The 23111-nt window shown below is 37.5% G+C and overlaps 1 pseudogene; it reads right to left on the bottom strand.

Moving 5' to 3' along the window:
* Window positions 1-1276: 1276 nt before the first annotated feature.
* On the bottom strand, window positions 1277-22881 carry LOC120778328 (annotated as a pseudogene).
* Between the last annotated feature and the right edge of the window lie 230 nt (window positions 22882-23111).

The raw sequence follows: 23111 nt of genomic DNA on the forward strand, positions 1-23111 counted from the left end.
ACTGTATATGGAAATGCCTGAAGAAAACGACTCTATAGAGTTTGGTTGACATAGCTATAGTAGTTTCCGAGATATGTACAAAAAACTTAGTAGGGGGCGGGGCCATGCCCACTTTTCCAAAAAAATTACGTCCGAATATGCCCCTCCCTAATGCGATCCTTTGTGCCAAATTTCACTTCAATATCTTTATTTATGGCTTAGTTATGACACTTTATAGGTTTTCGGTTTCACGCCATTTTGTGGGCGTGCAGGGCCGATTTTGCCCTTCTTCGATTTTAACCTTCTTATGGAGCCAAGGAAATACGTGTACCAAGTTTCATCATGATATCTCAATTTTACTTACTCGCTTAACGACGGAGCTTGACGGACACAGACGGACGGACATGGACAGACGGACGGACGACGAGGGATCGACAGACGGACGGACGGACAGACAGACATCCGATTTCAACTTTACTCGTCACCCTGATCACTTTGGTATATATAACCCTATATCTGACTCTTTTAGTTTTAGGACTTACAAACAACCGTTATGTGAACAAAACTATAATACTCTCCTTAGCAACTTTGTTGCGAGAGTATAAAAATTTGCTGCAAAGTCTAGTTTGCACATGCGTATATTTATACCCTGAACAGGGTATATTAAGTTTGTCAGGAAGTTTGTAACACCCAGAAGGAATCGTCGGAGACCCTGTAAAGTATATATAGAAATGATCAGTATGTCGAGCTGAGTCGATTTAGCCATGCCCGTCTGTCCGTCTGTCTGTATATATACGAACTAGTCTCTCAGTTTTTAAGATATCGTTTTCAAATTTTGCAAACGTCATTTTCTCTTCAAGAAGCTGCTCATTTGTCGGAACGGCCGATATCGGACCACTATAACATATAGCTGCCATACAAACTGAACGATCGGAATCAAAATCTTGTATGGAAAACTTTCACATTTGACAAGATATATTCACGAGATTTGGTATATGTTATTTTCTAAGGCAACAATGTAATCTCTAAAAAACTTGTTTAGAACGGATTACTCTAGCATATAGCTTCCATACAAACTGAACACATAGCTACTAACAGAAATGCACCTGTGAAGGGTATTTAGCTTCGGTGCAACCGAAGCTAACGTTTTTTATTGTTTCTTGTAAAATTGGGTACTATTTCCACACAATGTGTAAAAAACTTGCGAATTTCATTGCATTTTATCACCATTGAATTGCGTTACACGCGGCAGTCTCAAAGCTCACTTCTGCTATTGCGCTATTTTCAAATTCTTTTTTTACACATAATATAACTGTATGTGTACCAACATGCATATAACATGAATGCATTTTACCGAACTGTAGGTACAAGCAAATATTAGAGTACGCACGTACATTTTTGAATGGGATTTCCGGTGTCCATTCCGTGGTCGGTTCATCCTCAATAATTAATGCTTTCGGGTCGATGGTGCTTGCCAGATTATGAGAACTCGCTGTTGCGCCGTTCATTTTTAGCGGTTTCTGATCGACCACTGTTAAGGGCGCAATCATCGTAGTCGGCGACGAGACAGTCGATACGCCAGTTGAATCCGCAGCACCGCTACTGCTCGCACCGTTGCTGCTAAGGCCATTAATACCATCACCTATACGTCCACCATTACCCAATGCTACACCTACCCTCCCATTTGGCAGCGAGTTCACCGAAATATTCTTCTTCTGCAATGCGTTGCGAGTGGTGTGACGGGAAGATGGGCCAGTTGTTGTTGTTGTTGTTGGACTTTCAACCACCTGCGGTCGGTATGGATTTGGAGCTGGTGGGTGTTGTACAGGCGGTTGCGATGCTGGCATCACTGCCACCAGTCCCCGTGCCAATGGTGTTGGCTAAGTGTTGACTGCTGCGCGTGCCAAAGCGACGTTTCGGCCTGCAAGTGTCATAAACAAAAGCGAAACCAAATAGAATAAATAAACAATGCAAAGTTGTTTGTGTGTGTATGTGTGCAAATCTAAAGTTAATTACTCGTTCTAGTTAAAGCATAAACATTTGAGGCAAATATCTTCATATTTATTTGTTTGTGTGTGTGAAGGTACTTAAAACTTAGTTGAAACAGTCTTAGTGTATGACAGGCGTAGCTTTGCGGCATTTCATTTAATTGTTTATTTATGCATTTCACCTTCTGCTTCAATCATTCACCCTAACGGCTTGGTGCGCTTGATAAGATACGTTTTGATGTTCATCATTTTCAAGTGATTGTCACGGCTACCGCCGTTGCCCGGCTCCACTCCGTAGGCCTCGTTGAGGCACTTCAGTATGGCCTCGGAGATATGTACACGCCTGTAATGGTAATTGAAGATGAATTACTTCTTAACACGTGCGGAAAGTTGTCTGGCGAAGTCGCCGAAAGATAATAAATATAATCGATTGATTGCATGTAATGAGAAATGTAAATTCGAATACAAGAAAACAACTTTAACATATAATTCATTATGTTATGCTGGGGTGGAAAAATATAGTATGTAAAACTATACATATATTCCCAAACATACTAGTTAAAGCTACTGCTTTATTAGCTAATGCAGGTAAAAGTTAATTTAAGTTAGAGACGTTGACTGACGTACGCATGTCTGTCAAAAAGTTGAAAGTTAAGGTCGTTCAATGAAAAAATGTCAATCAAACAAATAAGTCGTCACAAACTATTTATATTTGCAAATGGGAATAAATTTGGCAGTCTTGTGTGATAAACTGTTCGGATTTCAAACTGACAATGATTTTAATTTGGAAAGAACCCATGGTGCGCCCTTAAGTATATACTCAATAACTCTATTTTGATATATGTATGTATATTAACGCCCTGTATACTCAAAAAAAAAAAAAAACGTTTGCCTAGGGCTGGTCTCTTTAAACTGTGCACATAAGCCGAATCAATAAATTCTTTTTCCTAGATTAGTACAACCTTTTTTTGTATTTTGTGTGAAGTGATCTGATCTTCTTTTACATCCCTGGGAGAGATGATTCTCCAAATTCTACAAGTCGCTCTCCATCCCATCCCCGTCCTGATAAATGGTGCAGAGACATGGACGATTACAACATCTGATGAGTCGGCGTTACAAGTTTTCGAAAGAAAAGTTCTGCGAAAGATTTATAGCCCTTTGGGCATTGGCAATGGCGAATGCGCAGTCGATGGAACGATGAGCTGTACAAAATATACGTCCACATTGACATAATTCAACGAATTAAGAGACAGGGGCTACGCTAGCTAGGTCATATTGTCCGAATGGATGAAAGCACTCCAGCTCTGAGAGTATTCGACGCAGTACCCGTCGGGGGAAGCAGAAGAAGATGAAGATCTCCACTCTGTTGGAAAGACCAGGTGTAGAAGAACCTGGCTACACTTGAAATAAGAAGAAAGACTGGCGTGCTGTTCTTAGCAGGGCTATAACTGCGTAAGCGATGTCTGCACCAATAAAGAAGAAGAAGATGTGACTTTCATATGTCAGTTAGTTTACGTGTGGTAGCAATTTGTTTACGACGCGAAAAGTTTGTCTTGCGATTTCTTTATACAAAGTGAGAGGATGCCTATTTTAGAATGTGACAACTCATAACTGTATCGAAAATGATTAATTATACATCGACAGGGATTCAATGAGTTCATCAACTATCTCCTTGATGCCAGCTTTAGCTTTTAAACTCGATGTGCAAATACGAATCGAAAATCAGTTCGAGCAGATATAGGTGATAATATATTAAACTGTTTGGGGAAAATACATATATCTAAATAAATTTCTGAGAGCAAAGTCAAAAAGACTCATAGAAAATTCCGCATAAATTCCATTGCTGACATTCTAAGACTCACAGCGCATGGATGCTGCTAATGTCAGCTTGGTTAAATAGGGTTCCAGAAACACGTCGTTCTATAGGGAACCACAACTGGCTGACCTGAAAACCTCTAGGCGGAGGGTAACTTAAAAAAGATATAATCTCGTAAAAGCTAAAAGTAAGGGGTCAGCGTGATAGGTGTCGCGTTTGCTTACTTCGTAGCATAAGCTCAACTATGAGACCACTTCACAGTAGTGTGTGTTTCTGTTTAAGAACATTCCGTAACCGTGACTATCGACGAAAGATGGATTTACTGGCCAACGATCGTTTGAAACAGTAGACATCATTTGGCGAACCAAATATAAAGAAGATGAAGATGGTACGTGTGATCTGTTTCATACACTTGAAGAAGGGAAAAACGGTCTCTATTACGTTGAATTATGGGGCTGATTGTAATTGTTCTTTCACTGTCTTCAAGTTACTGGTGACGCATCCATCGTCACTTTAACCATATTATGAACTGCTGCTCTAACATCAAAATTTATAAGTCAAAGTCGTACAAAAACTTGACTCGAATAACGATCACATAAAGGTATTCGTTTGGAAGTCTCTAGAAAACGAACTTTACAGATGTATTAAAGCAGTTTGAGCATCGCTAAGTCAAGGATTCGAGCTAATACAATGACAATGCCAATAAGCAAGTCGCCATTTTACAAAATTTCTGCTTTACTTTGGTAGGCGGGTGGCATTATCATTTTTATTTAATTTTTTGATGAATATCATTTTAGAGCGCTATGTAAATTTTGATTAATTTTCGTGTGATATGTAAATATGTATATGCATGTTATAGTATATTATAGTATTAATTGTTTTCTGAAGTATGCAATATTCATATTCTATCATTTTTAGAGTAATTTTATATGAGTGCTCCGAAAGCTTTTCGCTTACACTTTTTCCTGCCATTTGGAACACAAATCTTGGAAATTTAATACTCACCCGGGAATAGCGCCAGATTCCATGTGATCTGCAATAATAACCTCGTTCGACCACACTTCAAAATGCCATTTTTTATTCCCAACACGCCGCACATCACCGAGCCACTATGAATGCCGATGCGCATATTCAAATCGACCTGTGTGAGAGTTCGAACAAAAACAAATTGTTACTGTAAGGCAAATACGATATTTGTATTTTATGTGCATAAAAAAATATTTTCACATATTTTAGTATGTACTGTATAAACGCACATGAAATGCAAATATTTTTACTGCAGTAATTTTCGAAAATAACTCCACTTTTCGCGGGTCTCAAAAAGCTAGTTCCGTTTTGAAGAAAGGGTGTTACAAATATTCAATTGTAAGTAACAGAAGTGATATTTGCGACGGAAGTAATTAACTCTCTGTAATTGAGGGATTTAGAGTGAAAAGAGGCAATTTGCAGTTTTACGAAAAACGCTTCACACACTGAAATTAATGTTCACATTTTGACTCTAAATGATAATATCATACACTTTTGCTAAGTTAAAAGATTTTTTTTTATTGTAAAACAACATACCAATGTTATGTTAATCCTTTCGAAAATTGTTTGTTCTACCTAAAGAAAAAAATGGCTAACTGAACTCTGCCACACTCGAAGAGTGGCATAAGATTCAACTGGAATATTACATATCAAAGTTAATGCAATCCATTAAAAACCGCCTCCAACTTAAAGTGAATTCTAAGGGTAGTCATACTAAATATTAAAATTAGCCATAAGTTATTATAATTGAATATATACAGACTAAAAAATTGGATTAGTACATTGTGTAAGAAGATTTATGACTGTTTCGAAAATGTGTAGGATTTATGTTTTTGTTGTATTTTATTTTTAATTTTTTCGCTGACATTAATTAAATACATATAAGGGGTTACTTGGCTTTAAGGGTTTAGTATAAATCGAATTTTTCATTATCTTCTTAAATTCGACAACACCTCCAGAAAATTGACCTAAATTTTTAAGTTGATCAGATTAATAGTTTCCGAGATACAGCTTTGAGAACTTATGTAATCGAGGAAAAAAAAACGTTGCGAAATTTTAATTTCTTGTTTAAAAATTTCTGTAAAAATCCAATTTTCAGCTTTTCTCCTTCGTTCAAGTTTTAAATTAAGGTTTTAACTAAAAAACGTATTTTGTTAACTTTAGATGATCTTTTAAGGAGTTATCCTGCCAACGGGTCGCATATTTTTTTTTGAGGGGTCACCGGGAATGGCGTCGCAATGGCCTAATTTGAAATATTTTATCCAAAAATTTCAGAATTTTTTTATTAAAAGTGTATGTTTCTAACAGTAACAAATTCCAATAAAATATTTAATTTTTTATATGAGAAAAAATTATTGAAAAAAGACTGTTTTTACCCGCAAAACCCATGTAATCCCTTAAATTGATTTGGAATAAAAAGTTGTTTTAAACATAACAAAGGTATGTATTTCATTTAATTGACACCTTCAAATAAAAGTTCAACTTTTCAATTAGGTGGGTAATGTGTGAAAATATGATGAAAATATGCTTAAAGTTTCATTCAATTAAATATTTGCCTCGGAAGAACAAGCTTTAAACGATAAGATAACTGTAGCTTTTAGCTGCCACGTAGAAACCACCTCCAAAGAAAAAGGGACAACAGCCTCTCGGAAAGACCCTATACTTAGGTATCTAGTTGATGTTCTCGTAAGAGTAAAAATTGACAACACCCCTCCTAAGAAATGCGGTGTACGGGTCAAGGACGGAGCCGAGTACGAGCGTGGGATTCGTGGTGTGAAAGAGACTCAGTCGTTCAGTCTTGGAATTCATTTTGGTGGAGAACGCCTGGCCACAATCCGTATCAAAGCTAAGACTTTCAACAAAACACTGATTTGCGACCACGACCAAATATGTCTATTATGAGCGCTTGAAGGGCACTTATTAGAGCTGCTCCCGTCACGATATTAAAATTGTGCTTGGCGACTTTAACGCCAGGTTGGGCAAATAATGCATACTACACACAATGTTTGAAAACATTAGCTTCCATGGCGAAATATGTTCAAATAGTTTATTCTGATCGACTTTGCCTAGGCCCGTAATATCGTTATCTGTAGTACTAGATTGCAGAACAATTGGTCAAGCTACTTGGCTGGAATCGCTACGGACAGCAAAATGGTTTTCTATTCGATTTGTACTCTTATCCTATGGTATAGTAGTACATCAGCAGCTTGGTATAAAGGAACTGTGAGATGGTTCAAATTCTTTACATGAAAACACTTGAAAAGGGGACTACTGGTTTTCGGAAAAGTCTAAAGAACAGCTGGTACGATGAAGATTGGCTTAAGGCAGTGGAAAAATGGCAGACTATCTATCTCCCATTGTTGAGATAGACCACAACACGAGCAGGGTGGATAGATACTGAGAATTGAGGAAGGAATCAGGATGCATACGCAGACAATGGTAATGCTTGAAAATTCAACAAAAAGATGTGGTGACTAACAGAAGGTTTCAAGACCAAGGAGTACTCTTGTAGTACCCAAAGCGGATGGAGGGAACACTTCTTAAGCCTGCTGAACGGCAGTGAAAGTATGATTTTTTCCTTCTATGGCATTGCTGAAATAACACGTGCTGCAGAGATAAATACAGAAGGTACAATCTTCTATAAGAGTGCACAGCTGCAGGCGGGCGCCGATGATATTGACACCATTGGCCTCAAACATAGTTCTGTTAGTTTCATCGCTTGCTGAGTAAGCAAATGAAAGTAAAGACTTTGTGGAAGATTGATGGTCTTTTCCACATTGGCAATGGCGAATACCACAGCCGATGGAACGATGAGTTGTACGGTGACATGGACATGGTTCAGCGAATGGAGAAAGAGCTGGCTTCACTTGGTATCTTCAATTGGCGCCAAATAGCTAAAAGAAAAAACTACAAAATCCGCGCTATTGTTAACTCGGCTATAACCGCATTAGTGCCGTCTACGTCAGTAAAACCGAGGATAGTTTCCTTAAAATATTTAAATTAAAATCACGTGAATGCTCGAAGGATGTACCCAAAATATTGAGATGTATCTTAAGTAGTAAAATTAAAGTTGGACACCAATGATTATTGATGTGACTGTGAAGTACCTACTGCGTTTTCAGTACATACTTTCCAAACTTTTTGCTTTAGGTGTGATTTGGTGGTACCTAAATGTTTTGAATAGAAAGTGATAATTACTAACTTAGTTTGATGGGTCTGGGGAGTAATAATTTGCTAAGTGCGGAGAAAACTTTATTGCACTTTCTGATTAAATATGGGTTCAACAGTAAATCATTCATGGCTTATCTGTTTTATTTAAAAGTCAATTTCTTTTAAATGCTGTAGGTATATCAATGCCAAAAGTTTGAGGTTTTATTTTTCATATCGGTTTCTTATATACTGCATGCATGTTGAATTCACATGTGCAGTTTATATTGTATATCGTTAGATTGTAGGGATGCAAGGCCATTGATCCTCGTTGAAACCATACACAATGTTTTACATGTAAACTGAACTGGCGGGTGCAATAGATTATTCTTTTAAAATGGGTGATAAAGTGGTTGAAGTTGTGGTTGTAGCCCCAGATTTTGGGCTCACGTACACTTTCTAGACAACATAAATCATATGTACATCCAAACATATACAATAATATAGCACACATACACATGAATGAGCAAGTATTTACAGACATATGCACTGAAGAGGATTCGCAAGTACCAGTAGGTTTCAAAGCCAATGCAAACACAAAGACTCGCAGGCCATAATTTGCAGAAGCAGAAAGCGCTCGGTTAGTTGAGAGGCACAGAGTTCACTACTTTTACAGATTTCATCGATTTTTGTCGGTATTGTTTACGCTTTCGCGTTGTGTTGCATTATCGCATAATTTAAGCATTAAATTTAATAATTTTTCACCTGCACCAAGTCACCACCATTTAGCTGACCATTGTGTGCATTGTTGGACAGGTGCGTGTGTGTGTGTGAGTGCCTGGCGCATTTTTGTTTGCTGCTGACAGGGCAAAATGCTTTCAAAGCGATTTCCATGCAAATGAATTGTCAACATTACCTCGAACCTCGAATCGCTCGTGTCAGCAGCATACCTATATACATATGTACGTACATACATGTAATCAGCGCTCATACGAATAGGGGTGAAAAGTCACATATATACGATGTGTGCTCATATGTTGGTTGTAAATTTTTGGTTTGGTTCGATAGCGACCGTATGAACACACAATAAAGCCAACTGCCGGTCAATAAAAACTCCGTTTCTGCCGACTCAAAACTGATACGGCTGCTGCTGTGACTTTTTATGCCTCCAACAACAAACATATGTATATACATAAACTCGTACATGTTTCATACATAAATATTTGTAAGCGCCTCTGAAATACAGCAAGGCGTTAATGGTTGAGTTTTGTGTCACCAATATGTACTCGAATTTCTATGATTTATAGCAGGTGGTGCAAAAATTACCTACCGATGTTTTTTGGAAAATGAAAAACTTTTTTAAAAAATCAAAAACTTTGATTCTTCTTGTGGATTATTTTTGTTTGGCCTTTTAAATTTTTTACATCAAGTCATTGATTGTCATTTGAGCTCTTTTTATGACATTTTCCATCACTTTGGCCAGAACTTCCGGCTATAGGTCCTCAAATTCTTGACGGATATTGTCTTTAAGAGCTGCAAGGGTCTGAGGCTTACTGACATAAGCCAGCGACTTCAAAAAGCCCCACAAAAAGATGTCTGGAGCGGTCAAATCTGGCGATTTTGCCAAAACGGGAGATTAGGCGCCCGGGAAATGCATCCTTCAGCATATCGGTTGTGGCACGCAGTGAAGCGTACCATTGTTTATTTACGTGTATTTTGCATGTGTTTACTACACAAATGTCAAAACAGAACTGACATTAGAGGTCAATTGCAAAATTTATAGCATTTCTGATAGGAGGATTAGTTTTGAGCCACCCTTTATAAAGTGAACCAGTTTTTAAAAACTGGGTGGATATAGTTCCTATTATTTTTTTTGTGTATTTCGAAGAAATTATTTGTCAGATGAACAATTTTATTGAAAATAAAATTCTGCAAAAATATTGATAGGTGACTTTCTGCCTTTTTTCGGTGTGATTTTAATATTAATTGACAATACACATGTAGGTGCATACATATGTATCTCCTTCATTAATATATCCAGTAACATTTACAGTATATTTCCTCGAAACTTGTTGTCAATATACTACTGTAGACAAAAAAATAGTAAGCAATTTCGAAATTTTGTGTGCGGAATTAAATTTCTGGTACCGAAATGTTCAGAATGTTGGAAGGGCCTTCGGTGATAGATGTTTGTCGCGAACAAGTGGCTTTGATTGGTACAAATTATCAAAGGCCTTCCAGGAAGGCCAGCGACATGAACAGATGATCAACACAGGCAGAATCTTACTGGAATTGTTGAAATATCGGAAGGATCTGTAGAAACCATTTAAAAGATCATTTGGCTCTTAGAAAAGTGAAAGCACGATTGGGTCCAAACCACTACAATTTTTCGCAATACAACATCGCATTATAGTGATAGATGAAATTAAATTACTAATATGTGTGTCATTTGTTTCATTCCAGGCTCGTTTCAAGGCATCGAATAGCTTGTTTTTATTAGCGTGGATCTGTTCACTATTAATCTGCCTGTTGACAATTTCTCATAAGTTTTCTATCGGGTTTATGTCAAGAGAGTGGGGGGGTCATCTCATAACATAAACCTGTTTTTCCAAAAATGAATCCTTCACCACTTTGGACATGTGTTTGGAGTCATTGTCATGTCGCGGCACTTTTTTGGATAACGTGGGGTAACATTTGGGCTTGCAGTATATTTTTATTTTGAAACCAATTCATGTTCCCTTCTATTTTGTATATATGTCCTACTTCCTGACCAGGAAAGTATCCCCACACCATTACATTACTCCCACCATGTATATTGTACCCTGTACCCTTTATTTGATAGTCTTCGTACACGTATCATTCCATCTGAGTTGTGCAAATTAAATTTGGACTCATTTGGAAACAATATTAACTTCCATTGCTCTACATACTAATTGATATACAGTTTCGAAAATTCAATATATGATATGCATAGGCATGGTTGACAATAATTTAGGAGTAATTTTAAACGATTAACTTCATCCAAAATTTATAAGAGGCGATTTTGTAATTATGGAAGTAGGCATGTGTTTGGTTCGATTTCGCCTATTTTCATAATGTAATATAAAATACCATAACAGTAATAGCAAAATTACCAAGGAACACATCCACACATGTCTTAATTTTTACTCAAATTATTGGTCTAGATTTCGTTTTCGATTGTAGCCGCGCATCCTTGATGGCCTTTATCATATCCAGTCCATTCTCCACACTGCACACCGCATGATCTGGTCGGGTCTTCCAATTGTCGCTCTCGAACGTAAACAGTGATTGTCCTGCGGTTGCGGTCAAATGAAGCGAACACCACAGCGTCAGCATGTAGTTGCAATTATAACAACAACAACAATACCAATAGTGGACACAATACGATGCATCAACGTCCAGGGCCAAACCGGAAAAACGTAAAAATTTTGTATTTACATTATTGTCTTATCTTTAGCAATTTGGCTTCATTTTACTACTTGGCCAATTGTTTATTATTGTTGTTGGTTTTCGTGTGTCTGCAGATTTACGTATGTAATTCAAGTTTTACTGCCAACCATGTATAGTACGTATGGGGAGACGCCGTAACTTGGGTGTCGGGTATTTGCGAACAGTGACAGATGATGCCGTCACTTAAGTGCGCTATTTGCTTCCGATAAATGTCAAAGTAATTTGAGCTAAGTGACAGACATACATACATACATATGTACTGTCTTCAGTTTCTTGTAGCTTGAATGGTCAAGACCACATAAGAAAATGAAGCGCAAGAAAATTTGTATTTTTACTGATCGAAAAAAAAGAAGATTTGAAAAAGAAAGTTATAAATAAGATTATAATGCAACAGACGCTCTGCAAAACATTATGTAAATCAGTGTACGCTATTTGTGAACCCATATCGATACCCACATAATTCGATATATTTCAGAATTTGTGACTAATTACATGACATGATTGGAGGATAAATTTTCAGACAGTTTTAATACTCAGAATGCAAAAATAAGCTTTTGCTTCGGCCTTTCATAGCAAGGTACCGGAAGTTACCGGAAAATTATTGGCATTTGTCTGTTATTTCCAGAATAATCTTTTCAAAATTTGTAAAAGGAATTTTGTGCATATAATATGTTTGAAATTTATGTTGTAAAAGAGAATTAAGTAAGGAAGAATGTGAGAGGGAATCTCAACACTATCGCTTAACAAAGTAAATAAAGTTACTTAAACGTGCAAACAAATCGTTTAGAATTTTGACGAGCTGCTAGGCGGATGTTTTGCTTGCTAACTCAGTGAAACCCTGTAACAAATAGAAAGGGATTTTTACAAATAGCTTGATAAGTACACGGCTTAAAACTAAACCGGTATTTTTTCGATATTTATTTTGTACCAATATCTGATTCGGTTAATGATACTTCGAACTACGGAAATATATTACTTCCATATTCGTCCTTTCTGTCAAACCTCATGGAGATTGACGATTAAAAAAAAAACTTCTGGGTTCAGTTGTCGGACTAAATTTAATCTTTCGCATCTCTTAATAACGTTCGGTGTGAAGAATTTTGAGATTCAACCAAATAAACTACCTTATGAATTTCTTTGTGAACCAGTCGATACTTAGTTAAAAACAAGAAAGAACGATAACTTCAGCAGCACAGAAGCATTATTTATAACAAGATCTTTATTATGATTTTAATCAATCAGTTAGAATAGAAGCTGTAAGGAATGTGGTGTGACCTGAACAATATGCCCGAAGAGTGGGGCAACAAGTTATGCCGAATTTCATGAAGATACCTTGACAAATCAAATAAGTTTCCGTATAAGGATTGAAGGTTGATCGTTCAATTTGTATGATAGTTCCATGCCACAGCCATCCGATATCGGGGGTTCCTTCTGGGTTTCACAAAAGAAGTGTAACCAAACGGTTGATGACTCCGACTAATTGACTATTTGTGGACACTTAATCTAACTGACTATTTATTTATAAATAAATAAGTTAACTGTGTTTTCGAGGTTGCGGTTAGTGGTTGAGAATGTTGGTATATTTATGGGAAATTTGGCCTCAGAGAAGACGCGTGAGTTTTGTGTTGTCAATCTTTTGGCTAACTCTTCTAAACGAAATCATAGTTAGTTATTTAATCCGGTAACACTAATCACCTTGTCTTTAGCCACAATGCGTTTGTTTTTTTATAGACCCAATTTATTGTGGAGCACTCACATTCGCGCGAGTGTTGAAAATGAAAAACCCCTGTATTGAAGAAGAGTAATTTTTATTTATTATTATCCTTTATTTACACCAATATTTTTGCGCGAAATAATCTTTCGCGCAGAATTGCGGTGGCATCAAATTAATGCCTAATGTGTTAGATCGCTGTAAGTTTGCGCGGGCGGAACGCTGTCGATCGGAGTAGAAGGTGGTGTTGACGCGGCGCTGTGTGACATCAAATATATAAAACGGATGTTGATGTGCGAATTGTGTATAAAGAATGTTAATTGCGGCATGGGTGGTGACATCTTCCTGAGTGTGGTGTGCTGTACTAGAGTGCGCTCGTTTTTCCCGAGTAGAGTTTTATGGTAAGAAGAGGATTTGCTTATTTAAACAGCGTTACCAGGAAATTAATCAAGGAGGAAAAAATATTTTTTTTTTAGCCGCCATTTAAGTGTCATATTAGGATGTATCAGCGGTCCAAAATTAAAAAACATTGCGCGCCTTCATATTCTCGATTTAGTCAACCTTCTTGGATAGTGATGATGACTGCTTTTGCTTGAAGGGAGAAAAGGTATCTTCTCTTTTAAGGGACCGCAAATCATATTGTATTAGAAATGCTCTAAAAAAAGTTGCTCTTATGCGGTGTTCGGATGATTACGTCCTTAATCGAATAAAACTATATATGAAAAGGGTGATCTATTCGAGGTTCCCAACTTTTTTAAAGAAAAATCATAGAAACTCTAAATATATTGGGGAATGTTTATTATAATTTAAAAGAATATCCCTTGAAATTTATATTTTAAAGATTATCTCTTTCAAGTGTGGGCCCCAGCAACGTCTGAGATGGTCCATCCGTTGAGTCCAATTTTCAATAACTCGTTCGAGCATGTCGACTGGTAACTGGCAAATGACATTCGTGATGTTTTGCTCCAAGGCCTGAAACATAGCGTGATTATCCATTCAGACTTTACATATTACCACAGGAAAAAGTCTAACGGTGTGATATCACACGTTCTTAGTGGCCGCTTCGACCGGCCCAAAACGTGAAATCTGCTCACCGAATTGTTATCTAAATAAATACATTAATTGATTCAATGTGTGGAAATTGGCGCCGTCTTGTCTTGATGGTTACCGTCACCGGCATCATATTTGAAGAAATAAGAACCGATGATTCCGCTCGCCCTCACTCCACATCAAACCGCTGCTTTGTCTAGATAATATGGCTGCTCTTACATTTCTTCAGGTTGCTCTTCGTCCTGAATGTGGCAATTTTGCTTCTTTACATACCCATTAACTCAGAAATGGGCCTCATAGCTAACAAAATTTAGCTCGAATACTAGGGATCTTATTGGAACTTTTCAAGAGCCCATAAAGCGAAGCGAAGCCGCCAAAGAAGGTCGAGCGGCTTCAGTTTTTGTACGCTTTCAATTTAAACACCGACGTAAAATGCGCCAAATCGTTCCATAGTCAGTCCGAGTTGCTGCGAAAGGCACCAATCCGACTCTCCACGGCTTTTGAGTACCCTCTCAGCTACGGCCACTATACTCGCATTTTCTTCATTGCGTGCTGAACCTGATCTATTCGGTCGAATATTTTCCAATAATGAATGCTGGATCCGCTCGAAACATATTCTTTACAGAACGTGAATTTTCGTAATAAAGTTGAACGATTTGTAAACGTTTTTCAGGTGTAAGTCTTTCCATGATGAAATGCCATACATGACTGAACAAAAATAACAAAACAGCTTGACACGACTCACGCGTGATCTGTCAAACAAAGGCTTTAGGGAAAAGTACCTCTATTGGATCACCCGTTATATACGATTGTGATAATTGACTATGTTATTATGCATATATTTACGAATATTTTTGAATGTAAAATTTAAAAGGCTTTTGAATAGAATTTGTAAGTTCAATAAGTTAGTAGGCTTATAATACCCTTGATGACTATTGATTCGAAGTACTCGTGTGGGATATTAAGAAGGAGTTTGTTGACTCATTTGACTTGTTGGCATAGTCCATAGCCTTGACGTAGCCACACAAGAAATAGTCTGCCTGCGCCAAATCGCACAACCGAGGCAGCCAACTGGCTGGGCCATTTCGTGAGATAACACCTTCATCAAACTTGGTTTTCAATAAATCGATTGAGACATTCGGGTGTAGCTTGTTGCGGTGTCCTGTTGAAAGCACATATTGTCAAAGTCTATACCATTTAATTCAAGCCAAAAATATTCGGTTATCATTCAGCGTAGCGATTCACATTCATTAGTACGACCTAATGACGCCGCCGGCCCATAAACCGCACCAAACCGTAATTTTTTCGGGACGCAATGGTGACTCATGGAGTATGTCTGAATGTACTTTCACAGAAATAAGGAATTTCATTGATATACCAAACCGTTTTTGTTTAATTAAAAAAAAAAAAAACTTTTGTAGTGCTCTCATTGAAGAACCCGCTCTTAAAATTGTGGCAACTGACTCCAAATTTCGGTAGTAAACTTTAATCATTTCGCTTCGTTGTTGATTCGTATATCTTTCCATGTTGAAATGACAAACCTTACTAAAGAGAAATGTCAAAAGAGCGGCACGTTTGCTGTACCTATTGGTCTACTTTTGTAGCGTCCCTATAAAAAATCGCATTATATAACCTTAGCCCAATGTTGTATTGCAATAACAGCATAACATCAATATTCATTGTTGTTATGAAAGTACTTTTTTTACGTGACTTTCGTCTTGTTGTCAAACTGAAATACGACTGTTGTGTAACTTAGAAAGCGTGGGGATTCTGTTCGATTTACGCTTAGGCGGGTAATACAATAAGCCGATCAAGTTTAATCTCTGTGCGAAAATTCTTTAAAAGCAACACTGTTCAATAACAATTACCACCTATTAGAAACCTTGAAGCCTATTATAGGGAATCATTCCAGCTGAGTGATTAATCTACTTGATACGATTGATTGCATACAGAAAGGGGAGGTGCTTAGATCAATGCCTTTTTGAAGCAGTTTGGGGCATGTGAACATTACAATAAAAGCCAAAAGGAAATAAGTTTCTAAGAAAGGGTTTGGGGTATATTTTTCTGAAAAATGTTTTTCTGATAAAATTTTGACGTAAACATATTTATTGATGTTTTAAAATATTCAATTCTCTTAACTTTTGCTGGTAACGATTTTAACTACTGCTTACTTGAAACCCTTAGGAGTGTGAGATGTGTACCTCGAAAAAGACCCAATCACCTTCATTTATATGTTTATGTGTATTTTATAAAACAATGATAGTTTTGTGGCATACAGTGGGTATAAAAATTAGGTTACTTCCATATTTAATTATCATAGGAATATAGATTTACATACTTCTTTTGATACTCACTTGAGTCCAGCAACTTTTGTGTTCGCTGCAACTCCTTCTGCGACTTTTTTTATGTTCCATGGCTTTGTGTGTTTCGATGAAAGCAAGACGCTGCCCACTATCTGTCAGATACTTGGTGTACATGCCAGCCACATTAATTGCCGTGTACAATATGAAGTTTGCGACCACTTGAAATGCAATGCAATCTGGTTGCTGACAACATAACGAAGCACAAACGGTAAGGAAATAAAAAAACAAAAACACAAATGTTAAATAATAAAGAGTATAAAATTCGTAGACCCTTTGACATTTTCACGCTGAAAGTATAACCATAAATACAACACAACACTCTGCAGGCACTTTTGAATATAAAAAATATTTTCAAAAAGCCCACTGACAGCGTGTGCTATATGCAATACAATAGAATAATAGTAATGCGGCCGACTGTGCCATTGACATTGCGCTTTTGTCGGTTACGTATTTCGTTTCGCCTAACTTTAATTATCGTAATTACGGCCAGATGACAACTGGCGGTGACGACGCACCACTTCAGTGGTGCATACTTCCAAAACAATAAAAAAAACAATAACCACAAATGGCTTACCTTGTATATTCATCAGTATCCAAGTGAACAAAGCTGTCCACTGTAAATAGTTGTTGGCGAAGCACCTTCAATTCCCAAATAACAAATGTCCACATTGGCAAGAATACACAAAACCGACCAGGTAATTGCCGTGGTCAGATTAATCTCTCCATCGCTATAATACGTTATCGTGCTGCCAATGTTGCTTTCCTACATGAAAATAGACAAACATATAATTTTTAGATATACTTGGCATGATGCTCCTGTCAAACAATAACAGCATGCCTATTTCAACGTTGAGTGCGTGTATATTCTTATATACATATGTATATAATATACTATATTCTCAGTCAGTCAATTTGTTGGCATTTCGTTTCCTGTTTCCTTCCTGGTGCCGAAAACTTTCCATTGATTGACAGTATTTTGGCAATCATTTAGTTGATATCGGTTTACGTACTTGTAATAAGATAAGAGAAAAGAAAATTCTTGTGTGGGTCACGGGATTCGGTGACACGTCGGTCCGTGTAAAAATCTTTAATTAAATTTGTTTCAAAGCCGTGACTCTAGCTTTGCTTTCAAAGACTGTACTATTAGCTTTTTCGAATATTATACTTATAATTAATTATACTAAGTTTTCAAGCAAAATTCTGGCAGCATTAAGTGCTCGGGTGATACTCACAATAGATTATAAGCTCCTATAAGCTGTTAATATGGATTTACTCATTCCCGGAAATAGTTTGTTAAATTTGAAATCTTATATCATTTTACTATACGCGGAATAGGATCTCCTACAGTTCTCAGATCTAAGGAAGAAGTTTTCAAAAACTATACTTAGCGAAATTGTACAGTATTTTATATACCTTTACCTTTACTTAGGACATCAACGGAAACATAAGTCATAGATGATTTATTATTTTATTTTCAATAACCTGTTTTTGACAGATCATGCGTGAATCCTGTCAAGCTGTCATGTTATTTTTCTCCGGTATTGTTTGCCATTTCATCAAGGAAAGACTTACGCTTGAAAAACGTTCACAAATCAATAACTTTATTATTTATTACTCTACTTATGGTCAACAAAATCGGCCTAGTGAGCGTACCATTCACAAAATCGATTCGGCGCCGTTTGAAACTCGGACTGACGTATGAAACGATTTGGCGCATTTTACGTCGAGAACTTAAATTGAAAGCATACAAAATACAGCTTGTGCAAGAACTAAAGCGGTTCGACCATCACAAGCGACATCTCTTCGTTATAATGGCTCGATGGGTATGTCAGTAAAGGAATGGGTGCTTGAGAATCAACGATGAACAGTCAGATATCTTACTGGCATCGTTGGAATAACGAAAGGATCAGTGAAAAACATTTCGAAAGATCATTCGGGACTAAAAAAAGTTCCAAAATCATTCAATTCTTTCGACATCGCGTTAACGTCTGTCAAATACTTTTCGACGGTGAAGAGTCTTGGATGTATATACTTGTATCGTAGTAAAGGTGAGCAGAAGCCGAAAAAACCACGTGAAAACAGTCAAAAATTATGTCGACAGTTTTCTTCGATTAGCGAGTTTTGGCGCACTCCGAATTCCTTCCGACGGGTCAAAATGTCAACAACTACTTGCATGTTGGCCGTCGTTTGCGCGGAGCTATTCGCAAGAAGAGGCCGGAGTTAGCCGTAACCAACGTATTCGCCTTCCTTAGCTCCTTCTGGCTATTCAGCAAACTCAAACGACTCCCCGGGGAAACGGTTTTGAATGAATTGAAGACAGTAAACGTGCATAGTTATGTGCATAGAGGGGTATTTCGGTAATTGACTTTAACAACTGTTTCGAGGATTGGGAAAAACGTTTTGACGTCGGCACAAGTGTGTTGGGGCTAATGGGGATTATTTTGTATAAATTTTAAAGAATAAAATAAGAATTTTAAAATTATGAGCAAAGTCTTAATTTTTGGTCAATTATTTTCTGAAAGCAATGGCCTTTATATAAAATTATCATCAAAATAAAAGATTACTCTCTCTAATTTTAGTAATTCATGTTATAAATGTTTATAGTATACTTCTTCATACTCACCGCGTTGCTACTCCGCTTGGTCTCTTTACTGAACCAAACAATTGCGAGCGTCATTTTAAGCATAATGTCAACCAGGTTGACAATGATCAGTGACTTTTGACGCGTTCCTCGGCTTCACAACGGATTAACGTAAGCAGGATGGGAGAGAAATTACCGAAGTTGACCGGAAATTAAAGAATTTCAATTAAGTGCTCGCACGGCAAATTACACATTGCAATTAAAGTACATATGTATGTGTATTCTTGTAACAAATGGGACGATAAGCTTCGATTAAGTAGTCTCATTACAAGGCATTGCACTTATGGCAACGGGCAACCTTGTGGATGATTCATCTGTATTTATTATCTTACTATAATTGCTCGTATTGCCAAATATGCTGCAGCTTGCGGTGCGTCTTTTCGGTCCGAGCTTCATTCTCTGCTCTACAATGCGAACGGATTGCACACGCAGCGGGGCGTTTTTAATAGCCCTCACGCGGTCAATGTCCGTTGTGGTTTGTTTCGAATTGACAGCGGATGCTTTGGTCGGTGCGGCGGAGGGGTAGGAGTTGGCTGTACGTTGGTCGTCCACTGAATGTGCACCATCGCCAGCCAGGCGCTGTATTTTCGACATGTCGGGAAGTTGCTGCATGTAATATGATATTGAATAAAGTACGTTATTTTAGATATTATTTTGCAAAAAGTTAATTAATACTTGTTTTGTCTCACATTTGTTTATGTGTTAATCATCCTTGCTGACCACTGCTTAATTACAGTGTTTACCTACCTTCACACGCAATATGCTCGCGTCAATTAAATCCTCATTATGTGCCTCAGATATTACAACTCCTACGCTGTCCTCAGTTTGTGCTGCGGGATTACTGGGACCGTAGTCGGTTTCATCGTCTGCACCTACGCCACTATCACCGTTATCTGTTATGTCGAGCATGGAATTTTTCACACTAACTCGCTGACATTTGGGGTCAACGTCGTCGTCATCGTCGAGTAACTCGTGCTGAGCCAGCGGCGGTCGTGGAAGCTCAAATTCGTTGCTGATAGTTATGGCGTTTCCGCCTGAACAGCGCCGCCTTTGAAGTGGTGTGCTGGTTTTTGTTGTACTCTGCGTGCTCTGATTACTTTGTCTACGTTGTTGTTGGCGTTGCAGCGCCAGCGGTGATTGGCTTAATGTACGTAAATGTATTTCGTCGCACACCAATTTGTCGTCCATGCTGCGTTCTTCTTCGGAACTGCAAATGTACAAAAACGAAAGTTCGAAAGTCAAATTTAAGAGGTACATACTTATGTAGATGGAACAAATATAGTCCATTCTTTATACATTATTTAATTTTTTTGGAAGTTAGTGATGTGAATTGTCGCCCTAATTGTAGAAGTTATAACTGAACATTGTCCTAGCGGTAGGACTAAAAATCTTGCAGGATGAAATTGCTGCTTGGAAGAAGGCGTTGTTGAAACACCTTAAAACTTTCTTTTTGTTTACTTCGCATCTGCGAAATCAAAGTTAAACATCTTGGATCTCGCGCCGTCAGACAACCACCTGAGCTAGAGGGAATATAAATTAAAAGCCTAATCAGATTTGAATGGGTACAAGGCGCAAGAGTCTTAATATATGTAAGGAACAACTTTGTAATATCGGGTGATTTTTTAAGAGCTTGATAACTTTTTTTAAAAAAAAAACGCATAAAATTTGCAAAATCTCATCGGTTCTTTATTTGAAACGTTAGATTGGTTCATGACATTTACTTTTTGAAGATAATTTCATTTAAATGTTGACCGCGGCTGCGTCTTAGGTGGTCCATTCGGAAAGTCCAATTTTGGGCAACTTTTTCGAGCATTTCGGCCGGAATAGCCCGAATTTCTTCGGAAATGTTGTCTTCCAAAGCTGGAATAGTTGCTGGCTTATTTCTGTAGACTTTAGACTTGACGTAGCCCCACAAAAAATAGTCTAAAGGCGTTAAATCGCATGATCTTGGTGGCTAACTTACGGGTCCATTTCTTGAGATGAATTGTTCTCCGAAGTTTTCCCTCAAAATGGCCATAGAATCGCGAGCTGTGTGGCATGTAGCGCCATCTTGTTGAAACCACATGTCAACCAAGTTCAGTTCTTCCATTTTTGGCAACAAAAGTTTGTTAGCATCGAACGATAGCGATCGCCATTCACCGTAACGTTGCGTCCAACAGCATCTTTGAAAAATACGGTCCAATGATTCCACCAGCGTACAAACCACACCAAACAGTGCATTTTTCGGGATGCATGGGCAGTTGGCCACCAAGATCATGCGATTTAACGCCTTTAGACTATTTTTTGTGGGGCTACGTCAAGTCTAAAGTCTACAGAAATAAGCCAGCAACTATTCCAGCTTTGGAAGACAACATTTCCGAAGAAATTCGGGCTATTCCGGCCGAAATGCTCGAAAAAGTTGCCCAAAATTGGACTTTCCGAATGGACCACCTAAAACGCAGCCGCGGTCAACAATTAAATGAAATTATCTTCAAAAAGTAAATGTCATGAACCAATCTAACGTTTCAAATAAAGAACCGATGAGATTTTGCAAATTTTATGCGTTTTTTTTTTAAAAAAAGTTATCAAGCTCTTAAAAAATCACCCGATAGTAAGGAGTGCATATGAGTGCTTAACTCCATATTCAGGCACACGATTCCTTTATAACATTCTTACTTTAATATACATATATGAAAACCATTTTTTAATATTCTCAGTTGTCAAGTATCTTGTGATTATATTTCTTTAGAGATTATCACGTCAGATACACTGCGCGTCACCAGGTTAGTAAACCTTCGTCAGCCGAATATAACTGGCTATACATATATATGTATGTATATACTACTGTTGAAGTCATTAATAGTGCGTTCAGGGTTAGTCGAGGAGTGCCTAACCTCGCTATCAATAGCACAGAGTGTTTTTGTGATAAGACTGTTATAGGTACCAGATCATAGCGGAGTCACAGGAAATTAAAAATCTGACGAGCGAGCAAGGAAAGGGTCGTTGCTGCCGTATCCTCTTTTGTTCTATTAGTTGACAGCTGGGCTTCGTAGAAGCTTGGGCCACCATTGGTACATACGCTGTCGCAAAAGCCTTTCGGCCTTAGATCGACCGCAAAAGAACTAGTGATCATTTTGCCCTCCGTAAGGCTAGCCTCTGCCTAGTTGTGGGCTTTTAACAGGCCATTGCTCTATTGAAGTCCATGCTGTAATATTGGGAATCTTACCAGACGCCATCTGCAGAAACTGTATTTAAGAAGGTTTGGTGGAAACAACTCAATACTTCCTTCTTTACTGTGCCGCATTTGGGAGGTCAAGCCTTCGACACTTGGGAGCGCATAAGCTCAAACATTCCACCAAACTGGCGGGAAAGAAAATTAAACGCATGTGCAAATTTGTATTGGCTACTAGCGTTTTAATATTTAATAAGTTCGAACACAGGAGTTATTCTTTTCTATTTTTTTTCTTCACAAAGGACTACATATCGCAGTTCACGTGCGATCTTTGATTATCCATCTAATCTAACCTAAGGAAAAGTAATAATCATTCATTTCAAAAGGTGTGGTAATAGTTGGCTCGCAAAGTATTTCCTTTGTTGAAGGTATTAAAAGTATTTGGTCATTAATTTCCTTTAGTTTTATTGGAAAATTATACAAATCAATACCCATTCGCATCTTTGAGATCATTCTCAACAACGCGGAATCGATTCATGATTAAAGCAATTCACAAATATTTAAATTCATTAATACATAAATTTAAAAATATATTCTTGTCTAAAAATGTTAAAAAATACTATGAAAATGGCTAACTTGGTGACCTAATTTAAATTGTAATTTTCCTGAAAAATATTATTAAACAATATAATAAAGTATTATTAATAACAGAATAGCTAACTAATTGTTGTTTTGTTTAGCAGAAAATTTATCCGATAAAAATTTTAT

The sequence above is a fragment of the Bactrocera tryoni genome, chromosome 5 (genome assembly GCF_016617805.1).
Source record: "Bactrocera tryoni isolate S06 chromosome 5, CSIRO_BtryS06_freeze2, whole genome shotgun sequence".
In the NCBI taxonomy this organism is placed as follows: domain Eukaryota; kingdom Metazoa; phylum Arthropoda; class Insecta; order Diptera; family Tephritidae; genus Bactrocera; species Bactrocera tryoni.